The sequence below is a fragment of the Periplaneta americana genome, chromosome 10 (genome assembly GCF_040183065.1).
Source record: "Periplaneta americana isolate PAMFEO1 chromosome 10, P.americana_PAMFEO1_priV1, whole genome shotgun sequence".
In the NCBI taxonomy this organism is placed as follows: domain Eukaryota; kingdom Metazoa; phylum Arthropoda; class Insecta; order Blattodea; family Blattidae; genus Periplaneta; species Periplaneta americana.
Window position 1 is genome coordinate 164,088,233 of NC_091126.1, and position 23,081 is coordinate 164,111,313.

Genomic DNA, 23,081 nt, shown 5'->3' on the forward strand with positions numbered 1-23,081 from the left:
GTCAGAAAATATCAGTTTCATGTATGATGAAGTGCGACTGGTGTTTTGTCTAGCCTGTAAAAAATAAGGGTAAGCAGTTGAAATTCGAACATTGGTCGGATGGTCGACCTTGACGGATGTTCTCTGACCGGTCGAATCTAAACAGGTTGTAAGCGCTATTCTGTAGCTCTCTAGCTGTAGAAGAAAGGTTGCCTTATTTTTTCTGCAGGCCTTTCTGAGGAGGAAATTTACAGATTCAGAGAGAAATATGTCAAGCAAGTGTGTTCAAAATCCTTACAAAAGGCTAGTCAAATGTAGCTACTTTTGGATGATTATATTTCTTCTTTTCTGTTGACGTTGACAGGTAATTTTTGTATTTAGTTTTTTCTTTACAGTAGTTCCCTCCGTACTACTTTTCAAGGACGTTTCGACCTGATGATTTTGGAATATTTCCTTGTTATAGTGGTAATTATGGAAAGCGAAACCTGCTTCCACAACTGATAATGTCTAAGTTTCCTAGAGACGTCACTACGGTCTACCCTGGCAATTCGAATATTGATCAATGATATTGTGATTAAACTATTAATCAGCTCGTGTTGAAACTTCCCATCAAACCTGCACATACAATTAGAACTCCATAGTACAAAAAAGTTGCAGCACTTATTAACTATAGATTTGTGATATTTAAATTTTAAATTTAAATTTAAATTTATTATTATACAGGATGTTTAAAAAATACGGGGCATAATTTCAGGTATGTATTTCCCACATGCAGACAATCAAAATAGTTCATTACAACATGTGTCCGGAAATGCTTCATTTCCGAGTTATGGCCTTCACAACATTGAAATTCACCGGAACGTTTTTCTTTCCGCAGGTCGTTGCCGTCAAAGGAGACATTAAGAGGGCACTCTGACAGTTCATTCCGAGGCGAAGATTACATTCAGTGTTGTGTAGGCGTTAGACTGTGCGACATGTATTCAAATCAAGAGCTGGCAGAGATACATTTCATGTACGGTAAGGCGGACGGCAATGCTGCGCTGGCTCGTCGTTTGTACCAGGAGAGGTACCCACAGCGACAATGTCCAGATCGGAAGACATTTGTACGTCTCCATTACCGTCTGTGCGAGTATGGAAAATTTAATTCTCCTGGTTTGGGAAGGGGACGACCAAGATCTACAACTCCAGAAGTACAGGAGGAGATTCTGGAGGCTGTGAACATGACTCCTTCCATCAGCACACAAAGGGTAGCGTTGCAAGTCCATGTTCCTCATACGACTGTCTGGAGACTGTTACAAGAGTATCAATTGTATCCTTATCATTTGCAACGTGTACAGGCCCTGTCACCAGCAGATTACCCTGCACGAGTTAGGTTCTGTCAGTGGTTCTTGCAGCAGTGTGGTGTAAATCCGAACTTTTCTGCCTTAGTATTATTTACAGATGAAGCACAGTTCACACGAGATGGCATAACAAATTTCCACAATCAGCATGTATGGGCGTATGAAAACCCACGTGCAACTGTTCCATCTCATCATCAGGTGCGGTTCTCCCTCAACATGTGGGCCGGTATCACTGGTGATCGATTAGTTGGACCCCATGTACTTGTAAACAGACTTACGGGGCAGGCGTACACAAACTTCCTGGAAAACACCATACCTCATGTTTTAGAAGACACTCCACTGATCAATCGTCAACATATTCACTTCTTGCATGATGGCGCTCCTGCACACTTCAGTCGTACGTCTCGCCGGTACTTGGATAGAAGGTTTCCTGATCGATGGATAGGTAGAGGTGGCCCAATTGCTTGGTCTCCACGCTCACCTGATCTGAACCCTCTCGATTTCTACTTGTGGGGCCATTTAAAATCATTGGTTTATTCGTCTCCGGTGCCTGATTTGGAATCCCTTCGGAATCGAATTGTGGCATGTTCTGAGGACATACGCAATACTCCTGGAGTTTGGGATCGTGTTCGCAGGTCAATGAGACATCGATGTGAGGTCTGTATTCAAGCAGGAGGTGGACATTTTGAACATCTTCTGTAATGACAACTACCTGCGGAAAGAAAAACGTTCCGGTGAATTTCAATGTTGTGAAGGCAATAACTCGGAAATTAAGCATTTACGGGCACATGTTGTAATGAACTATTTTGATTGTCTACATGTGGGAAATACATACCTGAAATTATGCCCCGTATTTTTTAAACACCCTGTAGAATAAGTGACTATCGCCCGGCTGTGCTCATCTGGCGTAACGCGTTCAGCGTATAGGTTTATCTCTCATGTCATATAACCGGTTGGGCGTTCACGATGGCAACTGTCTGCAAGCAGTACGCGGCGTTGCTTCTTACTGTTAGCTCAGCAATTCAAGTAAGTCTTCAAACTCTTTTGGCCGATACCATTAACCTCCATTAAATGTGCTGTGACAAGGTTTTTTACTAAAAACATTGCAATTTTTTAACAGTTCAAATATTACGCTTTTCATAAACCGCCGTTAGGGTTTTGTTAACTAAACTCTTGTTAAAACACATTTTTCATGTTGAAGCGTAGAATCTAATAGGCCATGACAATACCGTACTATTACAAACATGAACATCAGGATACTCGTTAGTCTCTTGTTTTGTATGGTTCTAATATTGAATAGTTTATGTTGTGTAGTCTACGTTGTTATTTCCTAGCCCCAATAGTAATATACGTTACAAGAGCGGTATGCTGACGTTTTCATGGTCGAGGAAAAGATTGAAAAAGCGAAACGTAGTTGAGCTTTTTTTAATTTCCGAGAACATGAAAACAAACATACCGCTCGTGTATCGTACATTATTTTGTGCGAAGATCGTTTATTACATACCTGAAAGACGAATTTCTAATTAGTTGCAATGAAATCTCCATGTTGGTTTCTGTTTAATGACGGCAACTTCGGAAAAACAAAATATCTTTCTTCAACATTGTTGCTATAAAATGTTTTCTCTGTTTACTATACTCCAGCAGGCCGTGATATACGTCTGTCTTTCCCCCCCCCCCCCAGTCTATAAATGCGAACTTAAAACAAACGGTAAGGTTATGTAATGATTTATTTTTCATTTTAATATTTTAACAATATTATTTATATAACATATTGCAGTGATAACATCGGCATCTGGAATCTTGTTGACTTTTTCACGGCTTCCTTAATGTTACTTGTATCAGGAATGTAATAAGTTTCGTGGAGTAGTAGACTTTACTTAATTTTTGCAAATATTTAAAAACAATAATTAACATTGCAATTTAGGTGAAATTGCAGTGGTAAGTTTCCAATTTATAATTATTACTATGTTAAACGTCTCTAAAAATAATATGTTAAAAGCCTAAAGCAGTAAAATGAATGTCGCGCTTAAGCGGTAAGAAGAGGGAAATTGTTATGTGTGTTACGTTGGGAATACTAAATGTGGTATTTCACACTTACCGCGTATTGGTTCTGTGCGGAAAACAAGCAAATACGCACGATCTCGCACAAAATTACTAACAGATTGGCATCAAGCTTTCATATTTAATAAAACATATTATTTTCGATTTTCAAATATTTTATTTATATTGCGCCCAAGCGATTGAATTTTAACATTAGTGCAGTCTACTGCACCCAAATCCTGCAAAAATTCGCTATATTATAGAAACCTGGTGACACGCGAATAATTTTAGCAATTTAACTTTGAAAAACAACACAAGGTAGAAGGGGACCGATGCACCATAATTTAAGGTTTCTGTAGAAGGCCCATTGGTGAGCGGATGAGGGGTCTCATGCGACCGGTAGTCTGGTACACTTCATTCTTATTCATCCCATAATTAGGGATGCACAATAGACCACTGTCGAGCCGACATGCTGAAGGGTCGTCCCTAACCCGCCCCTAGCCACTGAATACTACATTACTAGTATTAAGCAGGGAAGTATCCATAAAACTCTTCACAAACACCTTAAGTACTGAAAAATTTGAAAGCAGTGGGTGCCACACTAATTGCCGAACACAAAGTCGAACGTGTGAGAATCTACCAACATAACCTCAGATGATACCATGACGAAGGTGACCAGTTCTTGCATCTCATCGTGACAAATAACGAGTCCTGGTGAGCCACACTCCTGTCTATATAGCATGGAAAGGAAACACACTAGATCTCATCGCCCTAGGTACCTCAAGTTGGAAGGAATTGCAGGGAAAGTCGTGTTATTTTTTTATTATCAAAGTCCATTGCTAGTAGAATTTCTGGGGCGTGGACAAATAAATAATCAATTTCTAGCTCTATATCAGGCGTCTCAAGGCCAACGCATAAAAATTGTTACAGAGAGCAAGTGTAGATAGCGTAGTCAGCTGAAGAGATAAGCGCAGTACCCGACGATAGCCGATCGCTGATTCATGTCGCACGCATGAGCGAGCTAAGTTGCAACTGTCGCGGGAGAAATTCCACAAAGCTACACTTTTGAGTTGTACTGTCACAATAGACGGTTGTTTTCGGAAGGAATAAAATTTCTTAAGTAGTTTGCAGTAGTAATAATAATAATAATAATAATAACAACAATAACTTTATTTTCTAATTATATATTAATGAGTAAAAAGAAATCTGAATCATGAACAACCATAAATGTTACGTAATTATTTAAGCACAAGGAACTGGCAACCGTACCCCATTATCTCCTGGCCTAGTTGCCTCATAAGTGGTGTCTTGTTGGTATCACTTGTGAGGTTCAGACCTTTCTTCGGACAGTTGATTAAACAACAACAATACTTCATTTCTAGTAAATGATTTTTTGTATATCTTTTAAGTTTATACTATATTTAATAAAATAAAATTCAATTAAATGGTAATAATAAAATTACAATTCAACTTGTTTGTTGTTAAGGTACGTATTCTTACAATACGTCAATATTAATATAATAATTACAATAATAGTTAAATAATATGTTTCGTAATGTTTTCAGTAATTAATAATAACCGAAACATCTTAGCAATTCACAATTATTTTAAATTAGAACTATTCAAATCTTAAATCTGGTCTCAAATTATTTTCTGTAGTCCTTCAGCATTTCATTATATTTGTTACTGGTCTTGATTCAAATTAGGTAACAATTAGATTAATGAAGTGGTAAATTGACTCCCACAATTTCACTTTCTCTATGAAAGCTTTTATTTCTTCATATATCTGCGGTAATAAGGACGTTCTTTCTCGGAGATTGAGACAACATCGTAGCGGTTGCAGATGTCTATTCAAACGTCACGGTGAATGACGTCATCCGGAGATACACGAACTGCTCCCGCATTTTGTTCCACTCTTACATTAAAAAAGAGAGGGAGGAGGAAGTGCTCCGAGAAGGCCCTATTGAGACGTCTGCTCTATATAGACATACTCGGGCATCTTATACATAGCATCAAGACGTCCAGGCGTTTTGACAAGAAGAGCGATATTACTTCATGACAATGTTCGAGCTCATGCTGCCAGATGAATAAGGGACAAGTTGTAAAGTTTTCAGAGGAAATACTACCACACTCCTCTTACAGCCCGGACTTATGTTCATGCGATTTCAACATTTCTTGAAGATGTGAAGAAAAGCCTGGAGGAAACTACGAGTACATTTCCATCGGACGAAACTGCACAAACTTCCAGGCCATAGGGATTCTAAGAAGCCGGTATCCGTCATCTGGTGTTACTGAGGGAGAATTGCGTTAACAACCATGGGGAGTATTAAGCAGTAAGTTTAATTTATTTCTATTAACAATGTACGGGTTCAATATGAAGAAGAAATTCGTTAAGAGCTGATTTGAGTTAATTGCAGTTTCCAGCAATTCCTTTTGATACAAGTACATGTTTTTGGTATAAAAATAACTCAGAATTAAATTTCTTGTTAACGATCCGTAGATCAGTGTAGAGAAAATATTCGTGCATTCTACGAAAAAAGAAAGAGGTAAACACAAAATACGCCAGAGTTGCTTAAGACATATACGCCATTTAAACTGTCCGCTGCTCACGCGAAATCCGCTGAAAGGATGTGGACTCAAGTATATACGGGGAATTTGAGGGATTGTGCGTCATTAAAATAAATAGCTGCCGCATATGCGTCATGTGTCCTGGGGAAAAGACACTGCATTGGCCCGTAGCCGCTTTACGCGTTATTCTCCAAGCTACTCCCCTAGGATTCTTCCTCCATTTCATTATATTTCTTTTTTTTCCCCCTTCATTTTCCCTTTTTTCCATTTCTTCATTTCTCTCCTTCCTCTTTTCTTTTCCAAGTTTCCTTTTTTCTCTATTTCTTGATTTCTCTGTTTCTTTTCCTTTTTCAGTTCTTTTTTGCTCCATTTCTTGTCATCTCTATTTCTTCTTTTTTGGTTGTTCCTTTCTTTCTAGATTTGACTGCTTATTTCTTGTCTACGCTTTATATTTTTTACTTTCTTTCTCCATTTTCATTTCTCTATTCTTTCTTTTCTTTTCGGTGCTTTTTTGTTCGTTTGTTTCTTTCTCTATACTTTGATCGCCCTATTTGTTATTTTATTTCATTTGTCCTCTTTTTTTCTTACCTACTCTATTTATACTTTTATTTTTTCCCTTTCTTGCTATATTTCCTGATTTCTCTATTTTTATTTTATGTTTTTGTTTCCATTCTTCCTCCATTACTGATTTCTGTATTTATTATTTCCTTATTTGATGTTTCATTTCTTTTTCCATTCTTTGATTGCTTCATTTTTTCTCTCTTCTTTTTTATTTTTGCTTTCTTTCTGCATTTTCTGATTTCTCTGTTTCTTCTAAATCTTTTTCATTTTTCACTTCTTTATCAATTCCTTAATTTATTTATGTGGTAGATTGAAAGACCTTTCCGCACCAATCTGCACACATTAGAGGAACTCCAGGCTAATATTGAGCATGCAATAAGAAGAATCTATGTTCAAGAATTTAGACGAGTGAGTGACAACATATTCTAGCGATATTAAGCTTGTTCTCGTATACGAGCGGAAGGACGACACTTTGAACATCTGCTGTAAGTTGGGTTTCATAACCAATTCCTGCTTCCGCCGTTGTAGGTTATCATTTTACCGGCTGATACTCCTTGTCGCCCGGGAGTCAGATCTCATGCTACGGCAGCCATACAGATTAAGGACATTGAAATAGACGTATTAAGTGAGAGTTCTTTCAGGTGCATGGTGTTTACTCATAATGAATTATTGTTATCCTGTAAAAATAATAAAAGCACAACTAATTCAAGTCAACATAAATTAGCATATCATAACAACGATTACGTACACCATGTTCACGTAAATCGTAATGCTTCGGACAAGTTCGACTTTCACTTCATACTCCACCAGCATTTTTTAAATGTCAGGTTGCAGTCTAACCAGCTTTCGTACGCACAGGATATATTTTCTTTCCTTCTGCAGTTTCCTAACTACTCTTGGATGTTTAATTCTCCATTTTATTATATATAGTCTCTCAATATAAAATTCACACATATTTTTACGTTGATTCTTTGCATTTGAACCCCAGTGAGTACAAAATTTCTTGTAATTAATTAATGCTCCATAGAAATGAATTTCCTTCAAAAGGTTTTTGGGTTGAAGCTATCGCTAATAATCCTATCAGGCAAAGGCAAACTGTTAACGATATAATTACAAATGAAAATAATTAAATGAAATATTTAACTCTCGACACTTACCTGGGATCTTTCCTGACCCGACACCGTATTTTATTGCTAATATCTACATCCATAAACTCCGAAACGTTCCAGTAACCTAGATATGCTATCTCCGGTTATTTTAGTTTCATTTACAATTAGAATTATTATTTCATAATTATATAGTGATTATTTTTTCCGTATTCATTGCTTGGGTTCGTGGATTGCTCCAGATACAGAACACGTCTTTATTTTCTAGTTAGAATTATTTTGCAGTGATAGTGTTTCGTTGTAAACAAAGTGAACATGTACAGGGACATCACTTTATTTTTACTTGCATTTTTATTGTACCTGCATTTCTGAATGAACTTGACTGCCACCCCTTTCACTAATGTTCTTGCTCCCGTCAGCCACACAAACTTACGGCCGCTGTTACATTCGAAGTCTGCTAGCAGTGAAGTAAACAGTCCAGAGTATAGTGTGTTTCAGAAATATGGTTGCGTTTTCTATAGAAGAAAGAGCCTATATTATTGAAGCTTATTTGCAGGGGCAGGTATTTATGGAGATTAACTTTATCATTTGTGTTTTTTAATATTGGTTTCGGCGGAGATTGCTGGAGATTGATTTGTACTCTTGGCGGGTAATAATGGAAATTTTGAAAAATACAATTATTTTGAAATTGGAGTATTAACTCAGTACGAATATTACTTTCCAAATAATTAATATTAAAGGTTCGTTGGATTCTGGTAAAGGTGCGGTATGGCCAATAGACAATATTTGTTGGATTGAGACTGTATTTAACACACATGCATTAAACACGAAAAAAAACTTGCAGCCCTCAAATTAACACTTTCAAATTTATTATTAGTGAAATTTTGAATTCTCCGTCTTTTTTGTTCACTAATGTAATCAGAATACCTGGAATACCATCTAATGTAGCGTACTTCGATATTAAATAACAAATTCAAAAGAAAAAATAGTCCGAAAAAAGAACTCAGAATATGAAATTCGCTATAAAACGACACAATAATAATAATTCGCGAATGTGTTCATATTTCGCTATTAGAACTCTATTTCGCGATTTGTCGTGATTATTTTATCCGCATATTATTAATCAGAATCACTTAATTCGTAAAGATTAGTAAAAATATATTATATATCTATCATGTCGTGATTTTCGCGATCTCCATAAACACCTGCCCTGCTTATTTCGCACAGGTACGGTGTGTAGCATGACTGAATAACTTTATCTGTGTGGACTGAGCAGAAGTGTAATTAGAGTTACCGAAAGTACGATAATATGCTGAATAAAGTAGCCATTATATAATGAATACAACCGCCTGAAGAGTTGAGTTTGTGAAAAAAAACTGTTACTACTCTACTGTATTTTGATAAAATACCGTAAAAGTAATAAACAAACTGAAAATCGTAATATCGCATTTCCCTATAACATAAGTGGAAACACTACTTTTCTCTCCTCCTATAGCTAGTAAAATGATTTGTTTACATATTGCACTAGTAACACCAAACTCCTGTAATGGACGGGGGTAACAGTGTTTCCGAGTATAGCCAGGTTAATGTTAAAAATGTTGGTAAAAATAAAGTGATGTCCCTGTACTTGGACAAATGAAACAAATACAGCATAAACTGATATGAATGCTATGGGTAAAATGTTGCAGGTTCAAGAGTAATTATTTGTATTTGTAAAATAAGCTGCTTATTCTTCCTACTGCAGCAGGTAATGAGACTAAATTAATTAATTAATTGCTTAAACATAATTAACACTTGATACAATAACAATTTCCTTTTTGTGTTTTATTTCAAGGAAAGTGAATGTGTTCTCTGATCAAATAGTCTGCCATGACAAATTTAATTAATCAATTCATTCACTGTTTGAACATTGCAAATAATTATAGGTGTAATAAAATATTTCAATTTGCTTACACTGTATATAAAAATGCATTAATCTATAAAATACCCTAATTATTAACAAATATTCTTGGGGTCAAGGAAGAATCCAGAGAAGTAGTATGAAATAAATGTACAGGGACATCATTTTATTTTTACTTCAATTTTTATTGTACCTGAGTTTTTTAATGTACTTCACTCCCACCCCTTCTACTAATGAAGTTCAATCGTCTTCCACACAGAACCAAGGCCGCATGCAGTCAGAGTAAACAGTACGTTCCAAAAATATATTCGCGTTTTCCAGTGACGAAAGAGCTTGCAATATTGAATCATATTTTCGCACAGGTACTGTCGTCCATTTGCCTACGTCGCATCCCGGTTTCCTCCACTCGCTTCTAATCGCCTCTCTGTAAAGGCTAGCGGCTGGACTGTCTTAGCTCTTTTCTGAAAACATTAATTTCTGTTAGGAATTGGACGTCTACGTAACATTATACAACTGTTTAAAATAACTTAAATAAAAGTACCTCGTTAAGTAATTAACTGTCACGTGATTATCCCCCTTTCTACAACCCTGCGACATAACCAATTGGACGGACAGTAGATAGCATATCTGATTAATTTTATATTTTTGGATCGGGCAGAAGTAAAGATTGAATTTACAGTACGTAAGGTACTCTTTTATAGAGTAGGTACAGAATTATTTCAACATGAGTTACTGGTACGAAGGACGAAACTGGTAATTGGAATTAGGTGCAATAGTCTATAGTGCGATAATATGCACATTAGAACTGAAGCCTGTATCGAAATGAACGGCCACCATTTTCAGAAATGTGTTTAAATATCCATATTTCATTAATTTTCAATTTAACTTCATTCTCTACATTGTACGCTAATGTGCTGTAGACAGTATAATATACACTGCATAATGAATACGTCCGAATGGACAGCTCAGTTCGTGAATAAAAACACTCATTGTTAATACTGTACTGTATTTTGATTAAACAAAAACCTAATGAAAATAATCAAACTCAAAAGCGCGATATTTCCTAGTTTACGTCAATGGATGAACTACTTTTCTTTCCTCCTATACCTAGTAAAGTGATTTATTTGTATATTACGCCAGTATAATCGAACTCCGGTCGTGGAAGGGGGTAGCAAACGGTGTTTACATTTCTCAACCGCTGATCCAAAAGTATAGCCAGGTTAATGTTAGAAATGTTAGTAAAAATAAAATGATGTCCCTGTACTTGTTCCGCGGCCGCTAGGCTGTGACTTATCCGTACCAAAGAACTGCTCAAAGCAGAATGATGTTGGTTTTTACGCTGCGTACAAGAAAGTTAACAGCGCTTTTGTGAGAATTAATTGCATTCCAAGTGTTGAAGGAGAGAGGGAGGGAGTGGGAGAGCTTAGAGACACGATTTGCTTTTCGTTATGAGTGAAGTCATAGTGACCTGACAGATTCCTACAAATCAGTCACCCAATTTAACGTTAGGAAATACTGCCTTGAGAACATGCAGAGAAATCCTTTTCTCTACTATTAAGACGTGATACACGAGGTTAATCTACTCATTAAAGGTCATAGTAAATTTCTGTATATAATGTTGAACACTAAATGCTACCAGTTAACAATTCTGAGTGACAAGAAAAAAATAAACATGGGAATACATAGTAGCTATTAGCGTCGTGTATTACAGACAACATGTTCGGTTAAAGGTTGTCGAGTATGGCGAAATTCGATATTCGCCCATGTTCGCTCTGCAGAAGAAAGCCTTTTGTGTTTGTTCCACCTTGTTATAAAAATATTCGCTGCCCTCTGCTCCCAATTCTTCATATTTTTACCGCTTAAGAATTTTAGCACAGATCTTAGGGGAGAGTCGGGTAGTATCGGACATCGGATAATATCAAACAGTGAGTTTCTTTCATCTACCACACGATGATAGTACCTGATTGACATGGTTACGTTTCTGTGATGTCGCATAGAGAAACGTAACCATGTCATTCAGGTACTATAACCATATGGTGGTAGATGAAAGAAACGCACTGTCCGATATTACCCGATGTCCGATACTACCCGACTCTCCCCTACAATTAGATTTTCACATGAAATAAGACGAATATTGCAATGTCTTGGTTGCCTCTCTCATGTTCGAACATTGCAGGACACTAGAAGCTATCATTATAATATATTTGTTTTTCTTTGGATTAGTTCAGCCGTGGCGAAAATGTGATCGTGCGCCGAGCCACTGTGTAACCTGCAAAGTGCGTAGCACCTATGGAGGAAGGCGGACACCCGAAGGGGAAGGGAAGCAACTGTCTGACTTATTAAAGGATTTTCATTTTCCTTACGTCAAGCACTTAAATACAATTCTATACAATTCAAGGCTACAAACTAATGTTTAGCGCGTGTAAGGAAGAAAGAAATGAACAAGAAATATAGGACACATCACAACCTAAAATTAACTGTCTTCAGAATGTCTCTGCGACAGTTTCAAACTCAGGAATTATGTCGCTTACTGCCAGTCGTAGTTGATCACGAAGGTATTTGTCTGTCAGTCGTGATCTAAATTTGGTTTTTACTATTTTCATTGTTGAAAATAATTTTTCACAAACGTAAGTTGTAGCAAACATGGCTTCAAAAGAGCAAGAGAAAGAACGAAGCTTTGGATATTTATCTTTTGGCAAAGATTTGAAAAGTTCAACATTTGTCAAGTCCTTACATCTAGCTTTCATTTAACATCACGTTGTAAATTTGTGAGTTTAATTTGAAGATATAACCGTATTATTCATACATCTGCTGAAAAAGTATCGACGTACAGAGATGATGATGATGATGATGATGATGATGATGATGATGATAATAATAATAATAATAATAATAATAATAATAACAATAACACTTAACCTTTTAATGTTTCATCAGTAACATGTAGTATAATGCCGTTTTATGTTATAGAACCGTTTTCCTCGTAATAATTGTGAAAAATCATACATTTAATATTCTCATCATATTGGCAGCAAAAAAATGCATCCTCCCATCCTGCTTGAAAGTTTCGTTTTTGTGGAGGTACATGCTTTCGAGAGAGACATTGCGACGAAGTTGTTGCAAAAATAAATTTGCAGTTGCGTCCGATGATATTAACACAGAACCAGTAATGTTAAAAGGAATACGACAGTTTTCACAGAGATGTTACAACTTCTGCATCCGTGTTGAAGGTCGCCATTTGAACACCTAGAAATGCAGTATGTTGTTGCTAACACTTTGGATAAAACGGTATTCAGGGTGTTTCCGGACTGGTGTTACAAACTTTCAGGGATGATGGGAAAGGGCACATGTATCAATTTGAGATAAGGAACCCTGGTCCGGAAATGACCGAGTCGAAAGTTATAAGCAAAAATAATTGTGTGGAAATGGAATTGTAATTTCGCACCACGTGCCCTCCTTCCCTTAACCTTTGGAACAGTCGTGGAAAGATGGTATGGGCCGGATGTCTCCTATGTGGGTACTTGTCCCGATAAAATCTTTGAGCTTGTCTATTATTTCCATTGGCTCATCCGTATTCCAAAATCAGGTCTGCATATTCTGCTCTTGTGTACTCCTCCATTTCACTAGGACTGATCGACTGGACACTACAACTTGTACACAGACGTGCATATCAGGACCGACCATGTCCGTTACACATTACGCTATCTGCACTGCTTTAGTGTAGTTTCCTGTCCCCACCCCTCAGACAGCGCACTGAATGGAATATTGTAAGCAGACAACGGAAACAACGTCAGATGAATACAATGTAAGATGTACTGGTAAATATATATATAAATAAAGTGTACAGAGGAAAAACATTATTTCATTTCTACACAACTATTTTTGCTTGTAACTTTCGACTCAGTCATTTCCGGACCAGGGTTCCTTATCTCAAATTGATACATGTGCCCTTCCCCATCATCCCTGAAAGTTTGTAACACTAGACTGGAAACACCCTGTATACGTCTGTATAATAAAATCACTAAGTAATAACAATTATGAACACTTAGTTACAAGTTTTATCACAATTAAATTTTGACAAAAATTATTTAAGTGCCATAAGGTTTGCCTATTTTTTGATAATGTGGTTGCAACTAGAATTAAGGCATATAAATACTAAATTAGGTGTTACTGAACTTGAGTTCCTCGTCTCAAATATTCCTCCTTATATAACCCTTATCTATCCCATTCCCTCCTGACTTAGTTCCCTCATAAGTGGTGCCTTGTAGAGATAACTTGTGAGGAGGTTCAGGCCAGTCTTCGTACAGTTGAATAAACAACATATTATAACCCTTTACAAATACCAGAAATTTTTGGCACGAAGTTATAGAAACACCATTAATAAATTAGCAGAATACGAAGTTTATTTCGTTTAACTACTTTCAAATACTCAGAAGCCAAAAATCATTTAAAACATTTTCGCACCTAACTACAAGCAATGTGTACCCTTATACTCCCATTTTTTCTCCATTATCTGTCGAAAAAATGGGAGTATAAGGGTACAGCACATCAGTTATTCATAGATTTCAAAAAGGCATATGACTCGGTTAAGAAGGAAGTATTATATGATATTCTTATTGAATTTGGTATTCCCAAGAAACTAGTTCGATTAATTAAATGTGTCTCAGTGAAACATACAGCAGAGTCCGTATAGGTCAGTTTCTATCTGATGCATTTCCAATTCACTTCGGGCTAAAGCAGAGAGATGCACTATCACCTTTACTTTTTAACTTCGCTTTAGAATATGCCATTAGGAAAGTTCAGAATAATAGGCAGGGTTTGGAATTGAACGGGTTACATCAGCTTCTTGTCTATGCGGATGACGTGAATATGTTAGGAGAAAATACACAAACGATTAGGGAAAACACGGAAATTTTACTTGAAGCAAGTAAAGCGATCGGTTTGGAAGTAAATCCCGAAAAGACAAAGTATATGATTATGTCTCGTGACCAGAATATTGTACGAAATGGAAATATAAAAATTGGAGATTTATCCTTCGAAGGGGTGGAAAAATTCAAATATCTTGGAGCAACAGTAACAAATACAAATGACACTCGGGAAGAAATTAAACGCAGAATAAATATGGGAAATGCGTCTTATTATTCGGTTGAGAAGCTTTTATCACCTAGTTGCTGTCAAAAAATCTGAAAGTTAGAATTTATAAAACAGTTATATTACCGGTTCTTCTGTATGGTTGTGAAACTTGGACTCTCACTCTGAGAGAGGAACACAGGTTAAGGGTGTTTGAGAATAAGGTGCTTAGGAAAATATTTGGGGCTAAGAGGGATGAAGTTACAGGAGAATGGAGAAAGTTACACAACACAGAACTGCACGCATTGTATTCTTCGCCTGACATAATTAGGAACATTAAATCCAGACGTTTGCGATGGGCAGGGCATGTAGCACGTATGGGCGAATCCAGAAATGCATATAGAGTGTTAGTTGGGAGTCCGGAGGGAAAAAGACCTTTAGGGAGGCCGAGACGTAGACGGGAGGATAATATTAAAATGGATTTGAGGGAGGTGGGATATGATGATAGAGACTGGATTAATCTTGCACAGGATAGGGACCGATGGCGGGCTTATGTGAGGGCGGCAATGAACCTTCGGGTTCCTTAAAAGCCATTTGTAAGTAAGTAAGCAAGTAAGTAACTACAAGCAATTCAGAACATTGGACCGGATAATTCGACGATCATAATCGCAATTTCTAATAATCGCTTTAAGCTACAGTGACCATTCCTAATATTTAAAAGGCTTACTGAAACTATGACCAAAACAGACTCTTCAGCAGCATCTGTGGCCCAAGTTCTATCGCGCTGGTCTTCCAGCCAGAAAATCCGGATTCGATCCTCGGCCAAGTCGTGATGGAATTTATGGTGGTGAAAGCAGAAGTTGGACGGGTATTTCTCGATTTTATTTTTTTTTATTTTAGTAGGTTATTTTACGACGCTTTATCAACATCTTAGGTTATTTAGCGTCTGAATGAGATGAAAATGATAATGCCGGTGAAATGAGTCCGGGGTCCAACACCGAAAGTTACCCAGCATTTGCTCATATTGGGTTGAGGGAAAACCCTGGAAAAAAACCTCAACCAGGTAACTTGCCCCGACCAGGAATGAACCCGGGCCACCCGGTTTTGCGGCTAAATGCGCTAACCGTTACTCCACAGGTGTGGACGTATTTCTCGAGATACTTCCGTTTTTCTATATCATTCCACGCATTTCGGATGTTAATATAGGAAGGACTTGAGACTATGGACCCCTGGGGCTTATCACAGTACTCGTCGGCCGATGAAACTTGTCTTCTCTAAGATCAGGATGGCCACCTGTCAGCATCTGATTCACGAATGCCGCCCAGGCCACTTATTGAACTTGACAATCATCGCATACTCAGGGTGGAAGTGAAATAATTCTGCAAACTGAAAAGGGACGATAGGGCATAATTAAATGAATAGAAAACCTGTATCACGTTTTGTGATTAAATGCACGGTTAATTAGAAAATTAAGTTCGAAGTTTCAGCAGTCTGACAACAACGCCGCTAACATATTCCTATTTTTTCTCGTAATGCAGATGTAAGAGGTCAACGAACTCGCTTCAAGTAAAATTCTCGTGTTTTCCCTAATCGTTTGTGGATTTTCTCCTAACATATTCACGTCACCCGCATAAACAAGCAGCTCATTTAACCCGTTCAATTCCAAGCTCTCTCTTTATTTCTTGTGTAGCTTTACTTTGTATACAGTGTATTTTTTTCTGTTTATTTCTATTATTGTATTTGTATTCCCGGTGTTGTGGAAGAGAAGGCCTGATGGCCTTAACTACACCAGAATAAATAAATAAATAAATAAATACATACATAAATAAATAAATAGGCAGGCAGACAGACAGACAGACAGACAGACAGAGAGAGAGAGACAGACAGACAGACACATACATAGGTAGGTAGGTAGGTAGGTAGGTAGGTAGGTAGGTAGGTAGGTAGATAGATAGATAGATAGATAGATAGATAGATAGATAGATAGATAGATAGATAGATAGATAGATAGATAGATAGATAGATAGATAGATAGATAGATAGATAGATAGATAGATAGATAGATAGATAGATAGATAGATAGATATAGATAGATATAAATAGACAGACAGACAGATAGATAGATAGATAGATAGATAGATAGATAGATAGATAGATAGATAGATAGATAGATAGATAGATAGATAGATAGATAGATAGATAGACAGATAGACAGACAGATAGACAGACAGACAGACAGAGAGACAGAGACAGAGAGACAGATAGATAGATAGATAGATAGATAGATAGATAGATAGATAGATAGATAGATAGATAGATAGATAGATAGATAGATAGATAGATAGATAGATAGATAGATAGATAGATAGATAGATAGATAGATAGATAGATAGATAGATAGATAGATAGATAGATAGATAGATAGATAGATAGATAGATAGATAGATAGATAGATAGATAGATAGATAGATAGATAGATAGATAGAATGGATAGGGTAGGATAAGATAGATAGAATAAGACAGGCAGGCAGGCAGGCAGGCAGGCAGGCAGGCAGGCAGACAGACAGACAGACAGACAGACAGACAGACAGACAGACAGACAGACAGACAGACAGACAGATAGATAGATAGATAGATAGATAGATAGATAGATAGATAGATAGATATTCCTAGACTTTCATAATAGCATATTCTAGAAACAAGTTACAAAATAAAGGTGATGGTGCATCTTCTTGCTTTAGCCTGCAGTGAATTGAAAAACCCTCAGAAAGAAATTGGCATTTACGGACTCTGCTGTAAGTTTCACTGAGACACATTTTAATTAATCGAACTGGCATTTTTTGAATACCAAATTCAATAAGCGTATTATATATTAATTTCTCTCTTAATCGAATCATATGCATTTTTAGAATCTATGAATAACTGATGTACTGTGTCCTTACACTCCCATTTTTTCTGAAGTTATATGTCTATCTAGATAATTTCCTTTGTAAAAATAAACGATGCCCCTTGTGTACAATTCATAAAGCGAAAGTGCATCTGATTTCGGTGAAGAAAAATGATTTCTTTCATGTAATATATCAGAATTAGGATGCAATTCAGGTGGATTTAGACCAGCCTTGGGAAAATGTGATCCTACGCCGAGCCACTGTGTAACCTGCAACGTGCGTAAAACCTATGGAGGGAGGCGGACACCTGAAGGGGAAGTGAAGCAACTGTCTGACTTATTAACGGATTTTCATTTTCCTTACGTCAAGCACTTAAATATAATTTTATACAGTACAAGGCTACAAACTAATGTTTAGTACGTGTAACGAAGAAAGAAATGAACAAGAAAACATGGGACGCATCACAATCTAAAATTAACTGTCTTCAGAATGTCTCTGCGACAGAGTTCCAAATCAGGAATTATGTCACTTACTGCCAGTCGTAGTTGATCACGAAGGTATTTGTCTGTCAGTCGTAATCTAAATTTGGTTTTTACTATTTTCATTGCTGAAAATAATTTTTCACAAACGTAAGATGTAGCGAACATGGCTTCAAAAAGCAAACGAAAGAACGAAGCTTCGGATATTTACTTTTTGGCAAAGATTTGAAAAGTTCAACATTTGTGAAGTCCTTACATATAGCTTTCATTTAACATTACGTTGTAAATTTGTGAGTTTAATTTGAAGATCTAACCGCATTATTCGTAAATCTGCTGAAAAAGGATCGACGTACAGAGATAATAATAATAATAATAATAATAATAATAATAATAATAATAAGACAACCTTTTAATGTTTCATCAGTAACATGTAGTATGTCCACACCTGTGGAGTAACGGTCAGCGCGTCTGGCTGCGAAACCAGGTGGCCCGGGTTCGAATCCCTGTCGGGACAAGTCACCTGGTTCAATTTTTTCCGGGGTTTTCCCTCAACACAATACGAGCAAATGCTGGGTAACTTTCGGTGCTGGACCCCGGACTCATTTCACCAGCATTATCACCTTCAGATCATTCAGACGCTAAATAACCTAGATGTTGTTGATACAGCGTCGTAAAATAACCCAATAAAAAACATATAGTATAATGCCGTTTTATGTTATACAACCGTTTTCCTCGTAATACTTGTGAACAAATCATACATTTAATATTCTCATCATATTGGCAGCAAAAAAATGCGTCCTCCCATCCTACTTGAAACTTTCGTTTTTGTAGAGGTACGTGGTTTCGAGAGAGATATTGCGACGATACGCCACTCGCAGGTCAGAGACAAATAAAAAATGGAACGGAGTTTGACTCCAGTGTGTGAGAGAGAGGGGGTTGTGGGAGGTAGGAAGCAAGAGAAATGCATAGCTATCATTGCGAGCCACAATGTTCTCGTGAGTCACATTTTCGCCACGGCTGATTTAGACTTATGACGAAATAATGATTGGACAATTTATATTGTAATTTTATTCATGGACAAAGTGTAGTCGTGGTAGTAGTAGTAGTAGTATTACTAGTAGTAGTAGTAGTAGTAGTAGTAGTAATGCAGTAGCAGTAGTAGTAATGCAGTAGTAGTAGTAGTAGTAGTAGTAGTAGTAGTAGTAGTAGTAGTAGTAGTAGTAGTAGTAGTAGTAGTAGTAGTAGTAGTAGTAGTAGTAGTTTTAGGAATTCTCGTCACCGGAACTGTCGTCATTGTACTATTTCGTCACCGGGCTTATGGTCACCGATTAAATTTTCGCCACTGGACTTGTGGTCACTGATTACATTTTCATAGACGAGGTAGATGCAAAGAGAGGCCAATATTTTCCCCTGCCGTATGGAACTCTTATACTGCATAAGGACTGGAGAGAATCTTCCTGGAACCGTTAACACAGTTGAGGTATGGCATAGGTGCCTGAATTCTCTCATGGGAAAGTCTCATCCTTTCTTATACAGGGACATCATTTTATTTTTACTAACCTTTTTAATATTAACTTGCCTACACCTCTGGATCAACGCCCCCCCTTCCACGACTGGAGTTCGATGATACTGGCGTAATATACAAACAAATCACTTTACTAGGCATAGGAGAGAAGAAAAGTAGTTGATCCATTTACGTAAACTAGGAAATATTGCGCTTTTGATTTTGATCATTTTCATCAGGTTTTTGTTTAATCACAATACAGTACTGTATTAACAATGAGTGTATGTACTCACGTAGTGAGCTGTCCATGTGGACGTATTCATTATGCAGTGTATATTATACTGTCTACAGCACATTAGCGTACAATATAGAGAATAAAGTTAAATTTAAAAATAATCATAATATGGATACTTAATCACATTTTTTAAAATGGTGGACGTTTATTTCGATGCAGTCTTCAGTTATTTTGTGCATATTATCGCACTATAGACTATTGTACCTAATTTCAAGTACCAGTTTCGTCCTTCGTACTAGTAACTCATGTTGAAATAATTCTGTACCTACCTTATAAAAGAGTACCTTACGTACTGTAAATTCAATCTTCACTTCTGCCCGATCCGAAAAGATAAAATTACTCAGACATACTATCTACTGTCCGTCCAAGGGGTTTTGTCGTAGGATCGTAGGAAGGGTGAAATCACGTGACAGTTAATTACATAACGAGGCCCTTTCATTTAAATTATTTTAAATAGTTGTATAATATTACGTAGACGTGCAATTCCTAACAGAAATTAATTCTTTAAGAAAAGAGCTAAGACAGTCCAGCCACTAGCTGGCGAATAAAAGCTGGTGGGGGAAACCGGCATACGACGTAGGCAAATGGACGACATTGCCTGTCCGAAAATGATTCAATATTGAAAGCTCTTTCGTCACTGGAAAACGCGAACATATTTTTGGAAGGTACTGTTTACTGTGACCGTAAGGCTACTATGACTGTATATGCGGTCTTGGAATGTTAAATGTTATGTTTTATTTAACGACGCTCGCAACTGCAGAGGTTATATCAGCGTCGCCGGATGTGCCGGAATTTTGTCCCGCAGGAGTTCTTTTACATGCCATTAAATCTACTGACATGAGCCTGCGGTCTTAGATCTTTGTGGAGGACGGTTGAACTTCATTAGTAGAAGGGGTGGGAGTGAAGTACATTAAAAAACTCAGGTAAAATAAAAATTGAAGTAAAAATAAAATGATGTCCCTGTATTATTCTGTCCTGCAGTTATTGCGGAGCGAAAAAGAGAGGATATATTAAGATATTGTGCGACAAGAAGGAAGACAATTCCCTCCGCCGCAAAAGAAAAAGTAGTACGAGGATTTGGACAAAAGAATTTATCGTATTACTGAACGATATCCAAACTATAAAGAAGAAGGAGATGTGCTGGTTTTTCTAAGAGCCATCGGACTTAATGTAGCTGAAAATTTTGAAACATAAATTACAAAATACTGTATATACTCTACAAAATTAAATTTGTATTGTGTGTACGTTGATTCACCTTTCATTTCTACCAAATAAGTGACCAAGGGAGCGAGTCTATGGCGAGTCCTTGGCATCAACCCCTTTGATTTGATTACCTGGTTGGGTTTTTCCGAGGTTTTCCCCAACCAAAAGGCAAATGGCGGGTAATATTTTGGCAAATCCTCGGACCTCACCTCATCTCACTACATCTCGCCAAAATATTGCACAAAATTGTAAAAATTGTAGAAAATTACTAAATTGTAAAACTATAAAAATTTGTAAAAATTGTAATTGTAATATTGTAAAATTTTGACTTGTTCTAAATCTTAAAGCTTCATTGCTCATGTAAGATCTATGGAATAAAATAAATAAATGAAATGAAAAAAAAATGACAAGAAGGTCGAAATGACAAAAAAGTTATGGTGACCAGAAAAACGTGTGACTAAAAAGCAGTGACGAGGTGGTATAATGACTATGATTCCGGTGACGAGAATTCAGGATCCCAGTAGTAGCAGCAGTAGCAGTGGTAATTGAAGAGGAGTAGTAAAACTGATTATAATATTTGTGGTAATAACAACAACTTGTGAAGATGAGCACTCCTATCCAATGGTAATTTGCGCTAATTTACTTGTGGACATAACTGTTACAGCTCTACGTGTCTGGTGAGTGATATCATATCGAGACAGCAACATTATAATAAATTTTATTAGCTCCGAAAACGAGCCACATTTCAAACGTAACTTGTACAGCTACGGGTGGAAGGTCATAAAAATTAAGTTCCTCTTATCGCAAGTTACTGTAGCAAAGTGGTATTCAGCGACAACTAACTGGCTTGTTTTCCAAGTTGATAAGATTTTATTTGCGGAAACATTTTAGAGTGAAGAAAAATAATTACTTTACACTTAAAGAGGAGGCAATAGTAAACAGGGAAGGTTATTTAGGTAGGTAATGAAAGTTAAACATGACACCGAGTATACTTATTTGGGTTTGATGTATTTTAGAACCGTTTTGAGACCTTGTTTCAAATCTAGGAGACGAGAGCTGGGTCACAGAGACTGGAAATGAATCTACTGAAGCATGCTTGCTATCTGTAAATAACAGCTGAAACCGTTCATTTGAACTTTCGTTTAAAATGCAAGGACCGTCTACTAAAGTCATTCACAAGACTGTCAGCGGAAGTTGTGGCCACTAGTATGGAATAGAGCGAAATTCGCCCATTAAACAGCAAGGTCAACGTTTTATCATTCGCTACAATTGGCTACCGCTTTCAAAAACCAGCGGCATTATTTATAGCAGAGTTAGATTATTTCTTGCTCGTTTATAACTATAGCTAGTTCGAATATTAGCTTTTGGCACCTAAAAATCCGTGATTTAAATTTAACTAGGCCGTACTTGATGAAGAAATGCAATATCAACAATTAAGTAAGGGGTTTCTAGTATTTAGTAAAATAATAAATTATCAGGGGTGAAATATATGGGATGTCTACAACTGCTTCTACAACTGCTTGTGAATTCCTCTAGACCAGGGGCCCGTTTCACAATCCTTACAAATTACAAATTAACAATTTACAAATAACAAGTAAAAGATTACAAATGCTTGTAAATTGAAGGGTACACGGGAAAAACGAACAATGTCACATTTCCATTAGAGGTGGAATAGTGATCTATTTCAGTATATTACTGCAAAATTTATTGGTGTTTCTACTTGAAATGAAGGAAATGATGAGTGTATCCGTGGTTTTAATTCTCCTTGATCACTTTTAATAAAAATAACAGAAAAGTTTGTAGTAATACAGTGAATTAGATAATGACTTCACCCTTAAGAGCATTGTGACATTGTTCGTTTTTCCCGTGTACCCTTCAATTGTGTTTCACAATGCTATTTTATTAGTTTGTAAAGTTTGGCGAACTTTACAAAATCAGCTAAAGAAATTTACAAATACGCATTACTGGTTACACAATAACGCCAACGACAGTTTACAAAAATCGCTAAGGAGCAGAGCTAAAGTCGCTGTATTTTTACTATTATCGATACATATGTTTATATTTTGTACTAAAATAGATTATTCTAAGCTTGCTGATTCATATTTCACCAACAGAAAATATAAAGTATTGTTAAAAAAATTAAAAGTA